Here is a 15,895-nt window from a genome sequence, read left to right as displayed (position 1 = left end):
TGATAAAGGGGCAGAATTTCTAAACAAAGCATTTCAGCACATGCTAAAAAAAACATAATATTCTACACTTTACCACGGGGAATGAACTAAAAGCATCTATTGTTGAGAGATACAACAGGACTCTGAAAACAAAAATGTGGAAATATTTCACCGCTTTTAACACTCACAAGTATATGGATAAACTACAAGAAATGGTACAGGCTTATAACAACTCCTTCCACCGTAGTATTCAAATGAAACCTTCAGAAGTTAATGAAGATAATTCATTTAAAGTGTTTAAAACTTTATACTCTAAGAAGAAAAGCCCTAAACATATAAAGTTTAAGTTTGCCGTTGGTGACAGCGTAAGAATTTCAAAGTTAAGAGCTCCCTTTATAAAAGGCTATGAACAGACGTTTACAGCAGAGATTTTTACTATAACAGAATGTATACCAAGATTTCCACCTGTGTATAAACTATGTGATTATGATGGAGAGCCTATAATGGGCACCTTTTATGAACCAGAATTGCAGAAAATAAATGTCAAGACTGATAGGTTGTTTAGGATAGAGAAGATAGTTGCTGAGAAAAAGGAAAATGGCAAAAAGTCTTATCTCATAAAATGGGCCGGGTGGCCTGAAAAATTTAACAGTTGGGTCGCGGGGCATCAGGTGGTGGATCTTAACAAGTACAGAGTGTATTTAATTACACTTAAAACATTATTCAAGATGTCTCAAGACTCTTTTTATGTAACTCTGCCTAGTAACGCTTCACAGGATGTTTTCCCTAAAAACGCTATATCCAATTTTACTATCAAATTGGTTAAAACACTGAATCTACCGGGAAAATGGGAAGTTTGCTTAGCAGAGATTCAATATCCCCATACCTGGGATAATATAAGCCTTAAAGACAGCACTTTTATTACTTATGATATAGAAAATGCGGTAAAACGTGATTATACTATACCAAAAGGATATTATGAGACCCTTCAGGATGTAATAACGGCTATGAACGATGCCATGCTCGGAAAAGGACTAGATCAGAAAGGTGACAAAGCTCCCGATGAACAATATAAAAATGATTTGAAATTAGTCTATAAACCTATAGAAAGACGAATTTATATAAAAAGTACTACGCCATATATGATTTATGCCAAAGAACATCTCGGACAAATGTTGGGGTTTCGTGAGACTATAAAGGGTGAAACTATTGAACTATTGGGCCTTATTGAGGCTAAAGTGTATAGTGCTCATTTGAGGACCCTCTACCCAGCCGATATCAGAGCAGGATTTTATACCCTGTATGTCTATACTGATATCATTACACATCAAGCCGTTGGAGATAGTTACGTGCCTCTTCTAAGGTATGTCCCTATTAAAGGCAAAAACAACGATATAATCACGGTAACTTACGACAGACCTCATTACGTACCCCTCAGCAAGACCAACTTTGACACGTTAACTATACAAATTAAGACGGATCAAAACAAGTTAGTGCCATTCCGTTTTGGGAAGGTTGTAGTGAAGTTGCATTTCCGACCTGTAAAGCCTCTTTTTTACACCTAATTGAAAATGGGCCCTAATGGATATGTCAATACTTATATTAATTATTACAAAAATCAAGCCGGTAATGGTTTGCCTGGATTTTCTGGAGCTCATGTAATGTACGGAGCGGGTATAGGGGGTATTTTTAGAAGTCTTTTCAGAAAAGCTTTACCGTTACTTAGAAGGGGTTTTGAAATAGTTAAACCTCATTTTAAATCAGCAGCTAAAAATATTGTTAGTGACGTAGTGTCAAATGTCCTAACAAGTCATAACCCTCATAGCCACAACAAGAGCCAGTCAGGGGAGGGATTGATGGTGATGTCCAGAGGATACAAGAGAAAACGTAGCAAACCCCCAGGATCTCGCTATCATCCACACAAAAAGGCTAAACCAGCTACATTGAGGTCATTTAGTAGCGGTAATCGGAGAAGGAGTAAGAAACCAAAGACTCCCAGAACAACGAAAAAGATCTTTTAAATCATGACGCTGGTACATCATATGTCTCAAGAATGTGTGAAATCAGAATTGGATCTGTTTACTATACCTTATACCCAGACAAGTATTGAAAAAAACCTTTATGTGGAAATTCCCCCCCTGTCTGCCTTGTCTGACACGGCCCCACTCGAATTTTACATAGCGGGAAATGGGGAAGATTATCTTGATTTGAATAATACTCTTTTAAGACTTTCATGCAAAATTACTAGGGCTGATGGCGCCGATTTAGTTGGAGGCAGTATAGTTGGTATTATCAATTACCCTGTAGCTACCATGTTTTCACAATGGATATAACTTTAGGAAATCGCTTAGTCAAAGCAGTAATACTTATCCTTACCGCAGCATTATAGAAGCAATGCTAAACTTTAGTAAGGACACTCTAGAATCTCAATTCACTGCGGGTTGTTTTACAAAGATACCCCAGGACACATGGATGAGGCTGATCCTGCAGGGGCTAATGAAGGTCTAGTTAAACGGCATGCTTTTACCAGAATGAGCCATACCGTTGAACTTTTAGGACCACTGCATGCGGATATATTTTTTCAAGAGAAACTCATGCTAAATGGTATTGACCTCAAAATTAAAATGGTGAGGGCCAATGACACTTTTTGTTTAATGTCTGATGCCGCAGAAGAGTTCAAACTTAAAATTTTAGAAGCCTCTCTCTATATTAAAAAAGTAAAAGTGTCCCCTGAGGTCAGAATTGCCCAAGCTCAGGCCTTGATGACCTCTAATGCCAGATATCCTATTGATAGAGTGTCTATGAAAGTTTTTAGTATTCCTAGAGGGAGCAGGGTCTGTAATCAGGAGAATTTGTTTCTGGGGCAGTTACCAAAGTTTGTGGTTATTGGTTTAACAGATAATGACGCTTTTAGTGGTTCCTACGCTAAAAACCCTTTTAACTTTAAACACTATGCAGGGAACTTTATAGCTATGTACGTCGATGGTGAACAAGTCCCCTCAAAACCTTTACAACCCCACTATACAGCAAGACACAACCCCGTCAGGGAATATTACAGTCTAATACAAGCCACGGGTAGACATCTCAAAGACAAACCGCTGATAATTGATATGTCAGACTTTATTAGAGGCTATACGCTCTATGCATTTGATTTGACCCTTGATCAAGAATGTGGAGATCATTTTTCCTTAGTGAAAAATGGTAATATGCGCCTTGAAATGCGTTTTGCCAATGCTCTGCCAGAGACTGTGAATATGATTGTTTATGCTGTTTTTGAGAACGTGATTGAGGTTTCCCACCAAAGAGCTGTTCTCTTTGATTACTGAAAAGTTTGATACAACATTGATCCTTTTAAAAATGAATACCACTCAGCTTACAGCATTGCTATCCAGCAACCCATTGACTGCAAAGTATTTTTATGGGGTTCTAGCTAGTGATCAACTACCTAAAGGAAAAATAAAAAAAAACTGCCGGCGATACTCATTGTCAACACTGACCCCCAGAATTATCCGGGAGAACACTGGCTAGGGATTTATCTAAAAGAAGAGGGACAGGGAGAGTTTTTTTATTCTTACGGTAACCCTCCAGATTTTATTTATTTTCCTAAGACTATCTCAAACTTTTTAGACAACAACGCCAAACAAACAGTGTACAATAATCAGCCTCTACAAGGTCTTATGACCACGACCTGCGGCCATCACTGTGTTTTCTTTGTACATCATCGAGCCAAAGGACTTACTTACCCTGAGGTTATGGCGCTCTACAGCTCTGATTTAAACAAAAATGATCTGATGGTGTCCCAATTTATACGTTGTATGTCTAACCCTATAAAACAGAACTGTATAAATATATTTTCATGCGTGCAGTGTGTCAAGACTCATCATGATTTTAAAAAATGTTATGAAAGTTAATCTTCAAAAAAACTTATGACAATGTAGATGGTGAATAAATATTTTTATTGCTGTAAAGACATATATATATATATATACATATATATCAGACATTGTTTATATAACATTTGCATGAATATACAACAAAATGTATCAGACAATGTTTACACAGCATTTGCATGAATATACAACAAAATGTAAAGATATGTAAACTCAATAAAAACAGTAACATCTTAATAAGTTTCCCATAACTGCTGCCTTTTTTTCTGCTTCTTATGCATATGGGTCTCTAAGGGTCGTTTTTTATAAGCTTCTATGAGTTGTCGTGTTTGAGAATTAGGTACTGTAGAATAGGGGACATTTATTACAGACAAACCTTTGATGAATTCGGCCCATCCTATAGGTAACCTATGTACAGGGATATGGGTATGCCCCGTTGCAGCCCTGATTAAATCAACCATATGCGACCCTCTAATGTTCTTGCCCCTAAGAATGAATTCCCCTTGATCATTCCATGAGGTAACCAAAGCATTCTGAGACATAGCATTTAAAATAAAATTAGCATTTTTCTTAGATCTGGAGGGAACGCTACTCATAACAGCAGTCACTATCTTAGATTCAGATTCTGCTGCCGGTTGGGCCGTTTCCTCAGAGGGGGGTGTAATTAATGTCAGGGTATTAAACTCTTTTTCACTCTGTTTAAGCAAGGTTAGATATCTCTGTAAGGAGCTGGTGTATAGCTTAACTTTCTCATGGTCACTGATGTCAGTTCTAAGTAGAATGCTTTTCATTTCAGAGTCAAGTTGGCTTTCAACTGCTTTTTTAATAGGCTCGGGGTGCTGGGGCTCAGGCTGTCGAAGTCTATCGAGTTGATGTTGTGGTATCAGAAACATTTTCTGGGAGTGAGTCATTTTTTACAAATTAACTTTGAGGCGTTAAGAGTCCTGATAAAAAAGGCAATGCAATCCTTATTAAAGCGCCAATAAAACCACCACTCTGATTCACAGTTTTTTTCTTCTTTTTAATTGAATGGTTCTTATTGCATAGGCTCTTTATAACCCGCCGCTGCTTTTTGAGAGTGTTTAACTGACTCGAAGTTAAGGGGATGTGACCCTTTAAGGCATTTAAGGCAATTTCCACAATAGATTTGATAAAATCGTCTGAAGCGTTTCGTAAAATTGCTCTTCTCTGATGAGCAGAGCTATGAACTATGCTCTTTAAGAGATGGAGGTTACGTTTTATTCTAGCCGACATGCTGCGCTGTTGCAAAGCCTAGATAAATAAAAGTTTTAGCGCAATAACCGGCCGCTTATAAGTGTTTTGTCTTGGTATTTCTCATGATATAAGCAACTGGCCAATCAGGAGTAAATAAACCAGTTCTTAGACGGTATGCTTCGGGGGTTAGTGCCTTCAAGTCTATTAAAAGATAACCATAGGGTTTTTTTGTCGCATCTTCAAACGCTTCTAAGAAAAACTTGGAGTTACCGGGGTACATCTGACGGGCTAGTGTGTTGATTTGAAGTTTATCTCGAGGGTTTTTAAACAGAATAATGTAATTGGCATTCAAGTTTATGGTACGACTCATTTTTCCTTGAAAAAACAAATTTTGAACCAAATACAGCACGCATAAATTCCTATGATGAACGTATTTTGTAAAAGCTTTCTGTATTTCATCATTTTCGATAGCTGCGTCCATCAAGTCATCTACAATGAGTAAATTGATTTTGTTAGGAGGCATTAAATTATCATCGGTTAATGAATCTGGTATGCCTTCAATAAATTAGATATTTTTAAATTTAAGTGCCAATTCATTGTATAGTGCCTGCCAGCAGCTATAACACCAAATGATATTCTCAGGGGTTTGGGAAAAGATCTGTTGAGAGTTTTCTAAAAGCTGCTTCACAAAATAACTTTTGCCTGAATTGGAGGGGCCCGATATTATAGCTGCAAAAGGTACGGATAGTCTAATATCAAAACCATCTTCAGTATCCATAAGGAAGAGATGTAAAATCAGACCGCAAGACTCGCTTATTGTAGACTATTTGAAAGGTTTTCTGGAGTGGTTTGTTTTCCAATTGAAATTCTTTTTTATTACGGTGAATCTGGGAGCCACGAATCATGATATGCTCCGAGGGGGTGTTTCTATCATGATTCACAAAGTTTTGTACAAGGTCTTTTAATGAAGCGAGGTTAATTAATTTGGAATTCTCATAGTTTCGGGTAATCCCCTTTACTTTGAGACATGTTTTTCCATTGTTTGTGACGTATCCATATGTTTTAGGGCCCCCTGACACAAACTCTGTAATGTATTCCCCCGGCTTTAACTCGCTAGTTAAATCACCAAGATAATCGCCTAGTTCTGGACGCCAAGTCTGGGGCCTGCTGACAAAGATTACAGAGTCCGTATCATGATACAGACAGCGACCCTGCAGACGATCCAAGAGGTTATAGAGCTCTAGCCGGGCGTAAGCGGTTGTAAATGCCGCTATGAATACGTTTACATTACCTGTGGGAGTATAGGTATCAGAAGCGTAACGCCACTGAACCTGAGCCACCGTATCACTTACAAAACAAAAATGCGAAACCTGATATCTTTTTGAAAAGAGATAATGGAAAAACTGGTCAGGATCCTTTACCAAGCTTGTAGAGAGCTGGTTAGTTCTCTGGGCTAGTTTTCCCCACAAACTATTGAGGCATAGTTTGGAGATTTGTCTTTTAGCTGGATTAACATTAATGTTTTGAGGATCTAATTGAACCCCCTCTTTCTGAAAATATTCAGCAATATAACGCTCTTTACGCTCCGCATCGGTACAATGAGCAGGGTAACCTGAACTTTCCTGTTTCCCCTTGAGATGACTATTAATGTAACCTGTAAAGAGAGTGTCAGATTTCTGAGGAAAATGCCAAACTTCATGTATTTTAGACACTTTGTAACCTTTCTCAAGAGCTTTGACTACCTCTACACTGCACCATGTCCCTGTCAAGGCTCTTTCTCCAGAGGTATGATTACATACCCCAGTCTGGTTTAGTGTTTCCGCGCATGAGCGGCAGAGGGTAAACATTAATTTACCACAGATGCGGGCTGGCAGTACAGGGAAATAAAGACCCCTAGGAGGCAGAACAGTTAATTTGAACAATCCAAAGTACTGGCTCAAGTCTTAAATTATGGTAAATTATGGCAGGATGGTCACTTTTGTTTTGTTAACAAACGGATACAAGCTAGTGAAATCAAAGTATTCCACCCTTTCATTTTCCTGGGCCACATGATGTAATGTAATGGCATTTGTACGACCCCCAAACAGAGCCTCACGAGGATTTATACGTTCTGGAAAATCAGAACGAACCAGAAAATCGTGAACTTTAGGCTTTTTTCAGTGTGTTCCATTCATGTTCCCAAATAACTCTGACTTCCAACCCGTAAACCTTTTGCAATGTTTCAATCTTTTCATCAAAGTGATGACACATCGTACCACACGATACTTTGCTTAAGGGGTTTACATCGGCCGAATCATAGCACAAGGGACAACCATGAAAAAAACACCCTGCAGATTCAAAAGCCGTACGCTTACCATTAATCACAGCATAACCGTCCATTTTAAGCTCTCCGTAGTTTAAAGCATGTTGAATGAAAACATTTTCAGTTTCTGCTACATACATTAACCATTGTATCGAGGCATTTGAAAAGCTTTTTTGCTGCTCACGGTAATTGTCGGGAGGAATGATCGCTATTGTGTCTTGAGGCATGAATTTACTTCTATACATAGCCATGCACAGTGAAGCAATGGTGGTACATTGGAAGGGTTCTATCTGCCCTATTGCATAAACCTCGGTACGGAATTTGATACATGCCTCTTTCAAAATTTCAACATCATTTTTGCAGTAGAACGCCATTTCGTCTCTGAAATTAAAAACACCATTCTTAATCGAATCATACCATTTGTAAAAGGCATCACGATCTTTAGACATCATTTGCTGAACCCCGTAGTAACATGGTTCAGGATAGGGGCCTACGTAATTCTGGTTTTCAGCAGTATTGAAAAAATGAGGAAAATATCCTTTTTTGGCTTCAAATCCCATAGCTGCAGGCAGGGCACTTAACTTCATGGGCAAAAAGTTAAAGGAATCAATGTAATGCATCTTAAAAGCCTTGTCTGTAAAACACATCAACTTGCTACCCTGAGCTATGATATGTGGGTTAATACCGTTGGTTACTAAATAATTCATCAGTAAATAACTGTGATAAGACTTTGCATTGTGTGCCAAGAAAGTATAGCCGGCATAACAAGGTCTGCGATACCTTTCAAAAAACTTTTTCACACATTCCTCGCCCTCCCAAAACCATGATTCACCATCCATGTGCATGCAATACAAATAATTAGGAATGTGCACGCCAGCTTCCTGCCGACATTCAAAATCATAAAACACATATTTGTCTGTGGGTTCCTTAGGTTTAAGCATTTGAATGAAGCATTTATGATCAGTGTGAGGTAGCAACACTGCTTTACATTGCTTACAGTAAGGACTAAGACATTTATGAGTCTGTGGCTTTGTCGGGTCACATTTATAGAGAGAATAGCACCTTGTACAAAGTTTTAAAATGTCACACATAGAAACCTGTTTTTCACTGTTGGCTTTATCTCGGAGAATCTTATGCTCGTCATAACAGAGCTGTGATCGACAATAACGATTGCAATCGTTACATTTTACCTTTACAGAGGACTCACTGTTACAGGCTGGTGAAAAACACACATTACAGTGTCCCTCACACCGATGGCCTGATCGATTACTGTAGGCGGTGTAACAGTAATTACACAGATAGGCAGCACCCAGAAAACCTTTCAAGTTAACAATACCATAGAAATGATTCTCATGAAGAAACAGAAATACAGTTTTGTTTTTTGCTCGAGTATCTGTTTGGTGATTCAGGAACACATCCTTTTGAGGACATCTGTACCATACCACAATTTTAACATCTAAGGCCTGTTCAAATTTATCTATGTCTGCAAACGAAACCATTTGATGTTCACTTAATCCCACACTCTGTTGAAGTTTTAAAGCCTCAGCCATACACGTATCATAGGCACCCCTGAATTCTGGAAATAACAAGCTCAGAACGCTGTAGGCAAAACATAATTGATTGTCTCTGTTGTAACATATAATCAGATGCTTGGCTTTTTTTCTAATAAGCTCACTTTTCATTAAGGTCTGCAAACCTCTCCTAAGACCCCCTCCTTCCGGACACCTAATAACCTGGACAATCAACATCAAAGAGTCATCAGCCAAAATTTCACTATGACTTTGAAGGAGAGCTTCAATCTGACTGAGAAAATCGTCTAGACTTAAATTGTCTCCAGTCATTTTTACATACACTGGTATATCTAAGGATCCTGCTTGTAATTCAAGTTGCACAATGTCTGCTGGTCTTAACGTTCTAGAAACCTCACTCAACATATTCTCTAACGTTTCATGCAGCACAGTAAAAACTTCAGCGTAGGAATCCAGATCATATAGATGTGTAAAGTTAAGAGGATGCTTCAATTCGAAATTGTTAAACATAGGTCGATGTCTACGCTGTACACCTTCCCCACCAATTCTAGCACCGTCGTTATCCCTATGGGGGGCCTGTAAACCAGAAGGACCTGCCACTTGATCATCATGTAATACACCACCCCCAGGGACTTTTATGCTAAAAGAATCATCATGGTAAGTCCCATCGTTTAAGCCTCCCCCTATTTGTTTTTCCATATCATCTACACTCTCTATAGTACCATGATTTTCTCTAGACATTTCATGCAAAAGCTTATCCAAAGAGTCAAAATTGATCCGAGTCAATTTAGCATCATTAATAAACCCAGGGCCCTGGGAGTTATTGTTGTCTATATTAGTGGAGTTGTCATTTATTGGGGGAATATCTGTAGAAATTTCATCAATCAGCGCCCTGATTGACGGTAAAATATACGCGTTATAATTTAAATCATTTAATAGTTTGTCTAGATAGTCAAAATTCTCAAAACAGGCTAAATTTTGGGGGTGAACAGTGTGTGGTCTGACATTGTGGGGTGTAGACATACTATGTGTATGGGAACTTGTTGAGGGATCAGAATTTAAGGTATTTTGGGGGACGATTATAGAATTAACCACAGAATTTGACACAGTTTGACTCGGATCAATTGAAACCTTTTTATTTTTTTGAACACCATTCACAGCATCATCATTGTCAGAATCATCAACAGTAATTTCAATGTGTTTCCTTTTACAAGTTTTTTTGCGATGTGGTTCCATTGTAGCTCTATAAATACACTGCTACTGTTTTAAGAAACCCAACGTTTTCAATAGGGTAATTAATGTTTGTATATTCTGAGCCACTTCTGGGTCGGAAACAAGGGCCCTTATAGCTGGGTGTCTGTAAATGATCTGATCTATAGTCAGCTGTACATGTTTCAATAGCTCAACGCTGTGATACCTAGTAGTAGTTGAAGTTGAGGGAAGCGTAGGTTTTAGCCTTTGTGGTACTTTGGAGAGCGTAGGGGTGGCTCTTGATTGTAGCGAAGTATGAAACCTTCCGGAAATTTTACGCAGCCTTTTAGACTCTGGGTCTCTGCTGAAGGATGTTTCGTCCTCGGAAGATTCGCTTTCCACAAGAAGTGTACGTCTAGTGGGCCGTTCTAAATGAAAATATGACAAAATATGCAATCAGAACAGAATACATTAACAGATGTTTGATGAAATATTTAACATACTTTAAAAAAAAACAAAAAAAAAACACACCTTCATTTTAAATAGGTACTTACTTTTGAGAGGTCTTTTTTCAGATTTTTGATGTTTATTGGGAGGATCTAAGGGGGTCTTCACATGTATAACTAGGCCCTCCGATGTACTGGCAACGTCTTTCCTTTCGGGTTTTTCAGGATCTTCTAAAATAATATAAATGGTTGAATATGAATGTTTTATTAACCTAAAAATAATTAATGTTAATTATGAAAAAAAAAACGATCAAACATATTTTATTAATCTATAAAACAATACGGTTCATACTTTTAGACAATTCAGAGTCTGACGCTAGGTTGCTGAAAGATGTCATGAAGTATTGTTCCAATTGTTCAGAATCTTCAAGGTAGTCAGCTTCTAAAAAACAGAATGAATCAGCTATGTTTTTAAAATGAAATCATAATAAAATAAAAACAATGTCTGTAACTTGTAATATCATTCAATCAATATATATATATATATACATATATATCATAATTACATTTCTGTATTTGTTATTAATAACACCCCTCGCGCTATTTTGGTTTAGCGAATGAAAAAAACTCACCATTTTGATTCTCCAAAAACCATGTGGGGGACAGCGGTACCAACGTAGGTGAGAGGGGAACGATCGTAGGAGGCTGTTCAATTACTTCCTCCTGGTGTGAAATTAAATGTTCTTCTATAAGCTCCTGGATATCTATAAAATATGAAAATATATAATTTTAAATAAATAAATAAATAAATAATAATAACAACATAAAATAAAATACAGGCCTAAAATTCACCATGTTAAAGTGTGTATTTATAGTAGTGTTCATATATCTGAGTTACATGCATCATCTTAACTCTTTTAAAATAAAACCCATTTTTAAAAAGGGTATACTGTAAACAGGCTACCTATTAAGACAACCCAGGCCGCATCACAGCCAAACCGCGCGTAGGTCTTCATTCATTATCTAAAAACCCCATTATCCAAAAAGCAATGGCGGCCTACATTACCACCACATGCATTTCTAAACAGGAATAAACAATTCAAAACATCGCGACTAACGCGTTGAGTTATAAACGCGTTTCAAACATTTTTTACGTTACATCTTTAACATTTTACCGCCAATTTAAAAACAAAACAAACAAACAAACAAACAAAAAACAAACAAACAAACAAACAAAAAACAAACAAACAAAAACATCGAGACTTACGCGTTGAGTTATAAACGCGTTTCAAACATTTTTTACGTTACATCTTTAACATTTTACAGACAAAGCGGCATTTATAATCCATACAATTTCATAACATTGTTTTTCACACAGAGTTAAAACAGCATTTAAACATTAAACATAGGACCTACCATTTAGAACTTCATTGTTGCGGGTTGATTCTCCGTCCATTTATAGTTGAAGTGGGTCTTTACGGGATATGGTTCTTGAGAGGAATCGTCCTTTTCCAGAAGTGTATGCATAGCACTGTGCAGTGGGCTTTATACTCTCAAAGATCCGCGGTAAATGCATTTGTAACCACAGGGGGCCGGATCAGGAAAACCTATCCTGGGGGAGATAAACACGACACCTGAGCGGTACCCAGACTAGGCGGCGCCTCAAATCTCCCCTCATCTAACCCATGATTTTCGTTTTTCAGGGACTCTAAATCCCTTACCCAAAACCAACCGCCATATTCTCGATATTATGCTTAAATTATGTTTTATTATGCTTAAATCACGTTTTTTATTGATATGCCGTTAATAAACAAGAATTGGCGAAGCATATACATATACTTGTATGTTTTGTTTTTATAGTTTATATAGTTTAGTTATTTCTATTTTTCTTTACTCAGTATTACAAGCAAAAAATATTCTCATTCGTTTTGTAAACAAATTTATACAATCTGTTTTATAACACGATTCATTTTAGATACACGTAAAGGAGATAACATCGTGCTTTCCAACATAATCAGCCATCCCGCCACCCTAAGTCGGATATGTTAAAGAACTAGACTAAGCGGTGCCACGATTCTCACCTCACAAATGATTTTTGGTTTTTCAGACACGCTAAATACGCTACAAAACCGTAGCCCTTATTCCCTAAAACATGTTTGTTTTATTCATTTACATCTGTGTTTAATTTTCCTTCATTTGTTTCCTACAGAATCATAACATTTTGTTTTTATACAGTTATATTCAATTCCATAAGTTTTATTGGTACGGTGCGAATAACCAAACTTTGCAATAGCATATACTTATACCTGTTTGTTTGTTTATAGTTAAACGGAGGCTTAGTTAAATCTATTTTCTTTATGCGGTATTACAGGCGTAAAATGTTCATGCAATATATTTTTAATACGTCTTTCATTTGAGCATTTTTAATTTTATTTGCGTCAGGATAAAAATGCTCTCATTTTATCTTTTTTTTTTAAAAAAAACAAGCAAACAAACAAACACAACAACCAAACACGCTTAAACAGTTTTTATTTATAGAATTGATTCCAGGTTTTAATCTTAACAAAAGTATGCAAGCTCCTTAATATATACAAAATCTGTATATTCATTTGAAATAGCCCTAGGAGTGTCTACCATGCTGAGACCCAAACCTTAAGGCATCAAGATTCACACATTTCAAAAGCCTTCTCTGCAGGGTGCCTTCCTCTAACAAATAGGTATCGGTGGTTTTTAATACATCGAGACGCCTGTCTGTTCATAGCGGGTGGTTATGTGTCTGTGTGGGTGTCTGTGTGTGGGGGTGTCTCAGTGCCTGTGCTCATGTGCGCGCGCATGTAAGTGTACCTATAGGAAGTTGCGCACATGTTCGAAGCCAAAGGAACCGCCCCCTATTTAAGTCACAGAGCGAGTTTGCAGTCATTCTTCTGCTAAAGTTTGATGAATGCAGTTGGCTATAGTTGTCTGCGAGGGAGAGAATTCAGACTGTACTTAAGCGGTTGTCCTGGGGAGTTTTTTTTTTTTAAACGGTAAGAGAGAGAGAGAGAGCTTTTTCAGAAATTGTACTTTGGTAGATTTTGTTTTGTTTTGTTTTGTTCTTTTTTATATAAATATTTAATTTAATATCTGGTTTATTTTGTGATACGCTGTTTTAAACTTTCTCCTGTTTCATCTATTGGATTCTGTATGTGTAAATATCTTTTGCTTTTAACGGTGCCTAGTTAAAAAATATGTATACGCAAAACATATCAAAATGTAAAATCACTGCACCTCGTACTCTGATTTCTGTGTGTGTGTGTGTGTATGTGTGTAATGTTTAAATGCTTTTAAAATGGCTAAGTAGTTGTGTTCTTTTTTTTTTTTCTTTTTTCTTTTAATACCCTCTTTTAAACTTTCTCCTTTTTTCATTAAGTGGCTTATGTAAAAAAAAAAAAAAAGACTTTAATGTTGTCTGCACCAAGCAATACTAAGACTTTAATGTTGTCTACACTAAGCATAAGTTAACATAAGCATTAATGTTGTCTGCACCAAGCATAAGTTAACATAAGCATTTATAAAACTTGGGTACCCACTATCCCCTGATTACATAAATAACATATTAAACACTGATTTTTGTACATATCTTATAAAAGACGTGCAATAAGTTTATAGGCATATATAAGCATATATTCAATAAGCATATCTGTCTTGTAACAACCATAAAATCCCCGCCCCCTCATTATATATTCATAAATTCATAAATCCACGCCCCCTCATTATATATTCATAAATTCATACCTATAAGGTCAAAAAAAGGTCAAAAGGGTCATAAATTAGACTTTTGACATAAGCTATAGTAATATTACTACTGAAGGCTCCACCAGACAGATTACACCATCAGTAACTGGTAGAAGATGAAGAAGATTAGACAGTTAAATTATAACTTTACCCAGAAAAGTGCCCCACCTAATTTGAATTTTGTTTTTACAACAGTGTGCAGGCCACATCACAATTTTTCAAATATATAACTCTCGAATCACCTTAAAATAGATTATGATGTCTGAAGGAGTAACAGCAGTCAATTGCAAAGAATTGTACCACTACAAGAAAATCAGTGTGCCAAGTTGTGTCTAAAATGGATGGGTGGGCGTCACTGAGCTAACACTGGCAAAAGGATGAATGTACATATATCATTAATTTGAATAACTAACCTCTTATGTAGGCCCTTGTGTCCTGGGGGGTGGTTGGGTCAGATGAGCTTCCTCCAGAGATGCCTTCAGCAATAGGTCGCCCACTGTTTTGACTGAGGGCCATCTCTTCAGCCTCTGTGAGTGGTGGTGGTGGTGGACCCCCACCTGTTTTTCGGCCCTCAGCCTTTTTTCTATTGGCTATGGAGGTCAAATTTGAACATGTCCAGTAAGCACAAATTTGGAGACTTGAATGTATAAAGGCATTTAGGTGTTACTTTCAAATAGACAATATTAAATACTGGCAGTGTTGGGATGGCTGAAAAATTTACTTTTTTTTTGCTTAGAAAATTTCACTAACTACTTAAATATATCACATGTTGAATGTAGCCACTGAATGCGGTTTAATTAGGTAGGGTAGGCTAAACAACATAACAATTGCTTGTAATGAAGTTATACCTTACCTGTTTGAAGTATATTTTTATATTTCATCTTCAGTTGCTGCCAAGTACGTTTTGTGCCGGTTGGGTTGCACCTGCATAAATATTAAACACGCGCACACACACACACACATTTTATATATATATATATATATATATATATATATATATATATATATATATATATATATATATATATATAAAATAAATGTTGAATAAGTGGAACACTCGAGATAAAACTTTACTTTTTTTTCAATTAATACTCACACATTGACTCGGTCAGCAATTTCCTGCCACGCCAGCTCACGTTATTTTGCTGCTGCTATGGTATTGCTTTTTTTCTTAAATATATACTCTTATTCTGCATACGCATTCATTAATATTTCTATCTTCTCTGGGGAGAAGTAGAAGGTTCGAGCCCTTTATTCTCCTGTTGCCATGACGAATCAGGTTATCTGCGTTCCTTTGATGAGGGCTTTTTATCTCCTCATGCACGCGCTTTACTCAGGGTTAACTTAACTCAGAGTTGATTGAACTCATTGTTATCACCTGTTCTGAAACCGAAAACTCTGAGTTTGACAACTCAGTTAGTCAACCCAGAGTTCAGGTTTAAACTCAGAGTTTGTTAAACCTGCTTTCTGAAACAGGGCCCTGGTCTTCCACGATACCCGCATTCTCCAATGGATGCTCTTTCTTTACTAAATGGTTGCAAAATGTTCAATCTGGGCCCTGTTTCAGAA

General features: G+C 37.0%; 1 long non-coding RNA gene across 1 annotated transcript; it reads right to left on the bottom strand.

Annotated features, from left to right (window-relative positions):
• Nucleotides 1–11,190: 11,190 nt before the first annotated feature.
• Nucleotides 11,191–15,270, bottom strand: LOC131740153 (uncharacterized). The gene is made up of 4 exons (XR_009330784.1): nt 15,180–15,270; nt 14,740–14,916; nt 11,969–12,164; nt 11,191–11,316 (listed from the first exon to the last, which is right to left on the bottom strand). It is a non-coding gene; the product is annotated as an uncharacterized LOC131740153 (long non-coding RNA).
• Between the last annotated feature and the right edge of the window lie 625 nt (nt 15,271–15,895).

This window comes from Acipenser ruthenus, chromosome 13 (genome assembly GCF_902713425.1).
Source record: "Acipenser ruthenus chromosome 13, fAciRut3.2 maternal haplotype, whole genome shotgun sequence".
NCBI classification, from domain to species: Eukaryota; Metazoa; Chordata; class Actinopteri; order Acipenseriformes; family Acipenseridae; genus Acipenser; species Acipenser ruthenus.
The sequence above is the reverse complement of the archived record's forward strand: the minus strand, read 5'-3'. Positions and strand labels throughout refer to the sequence as shown.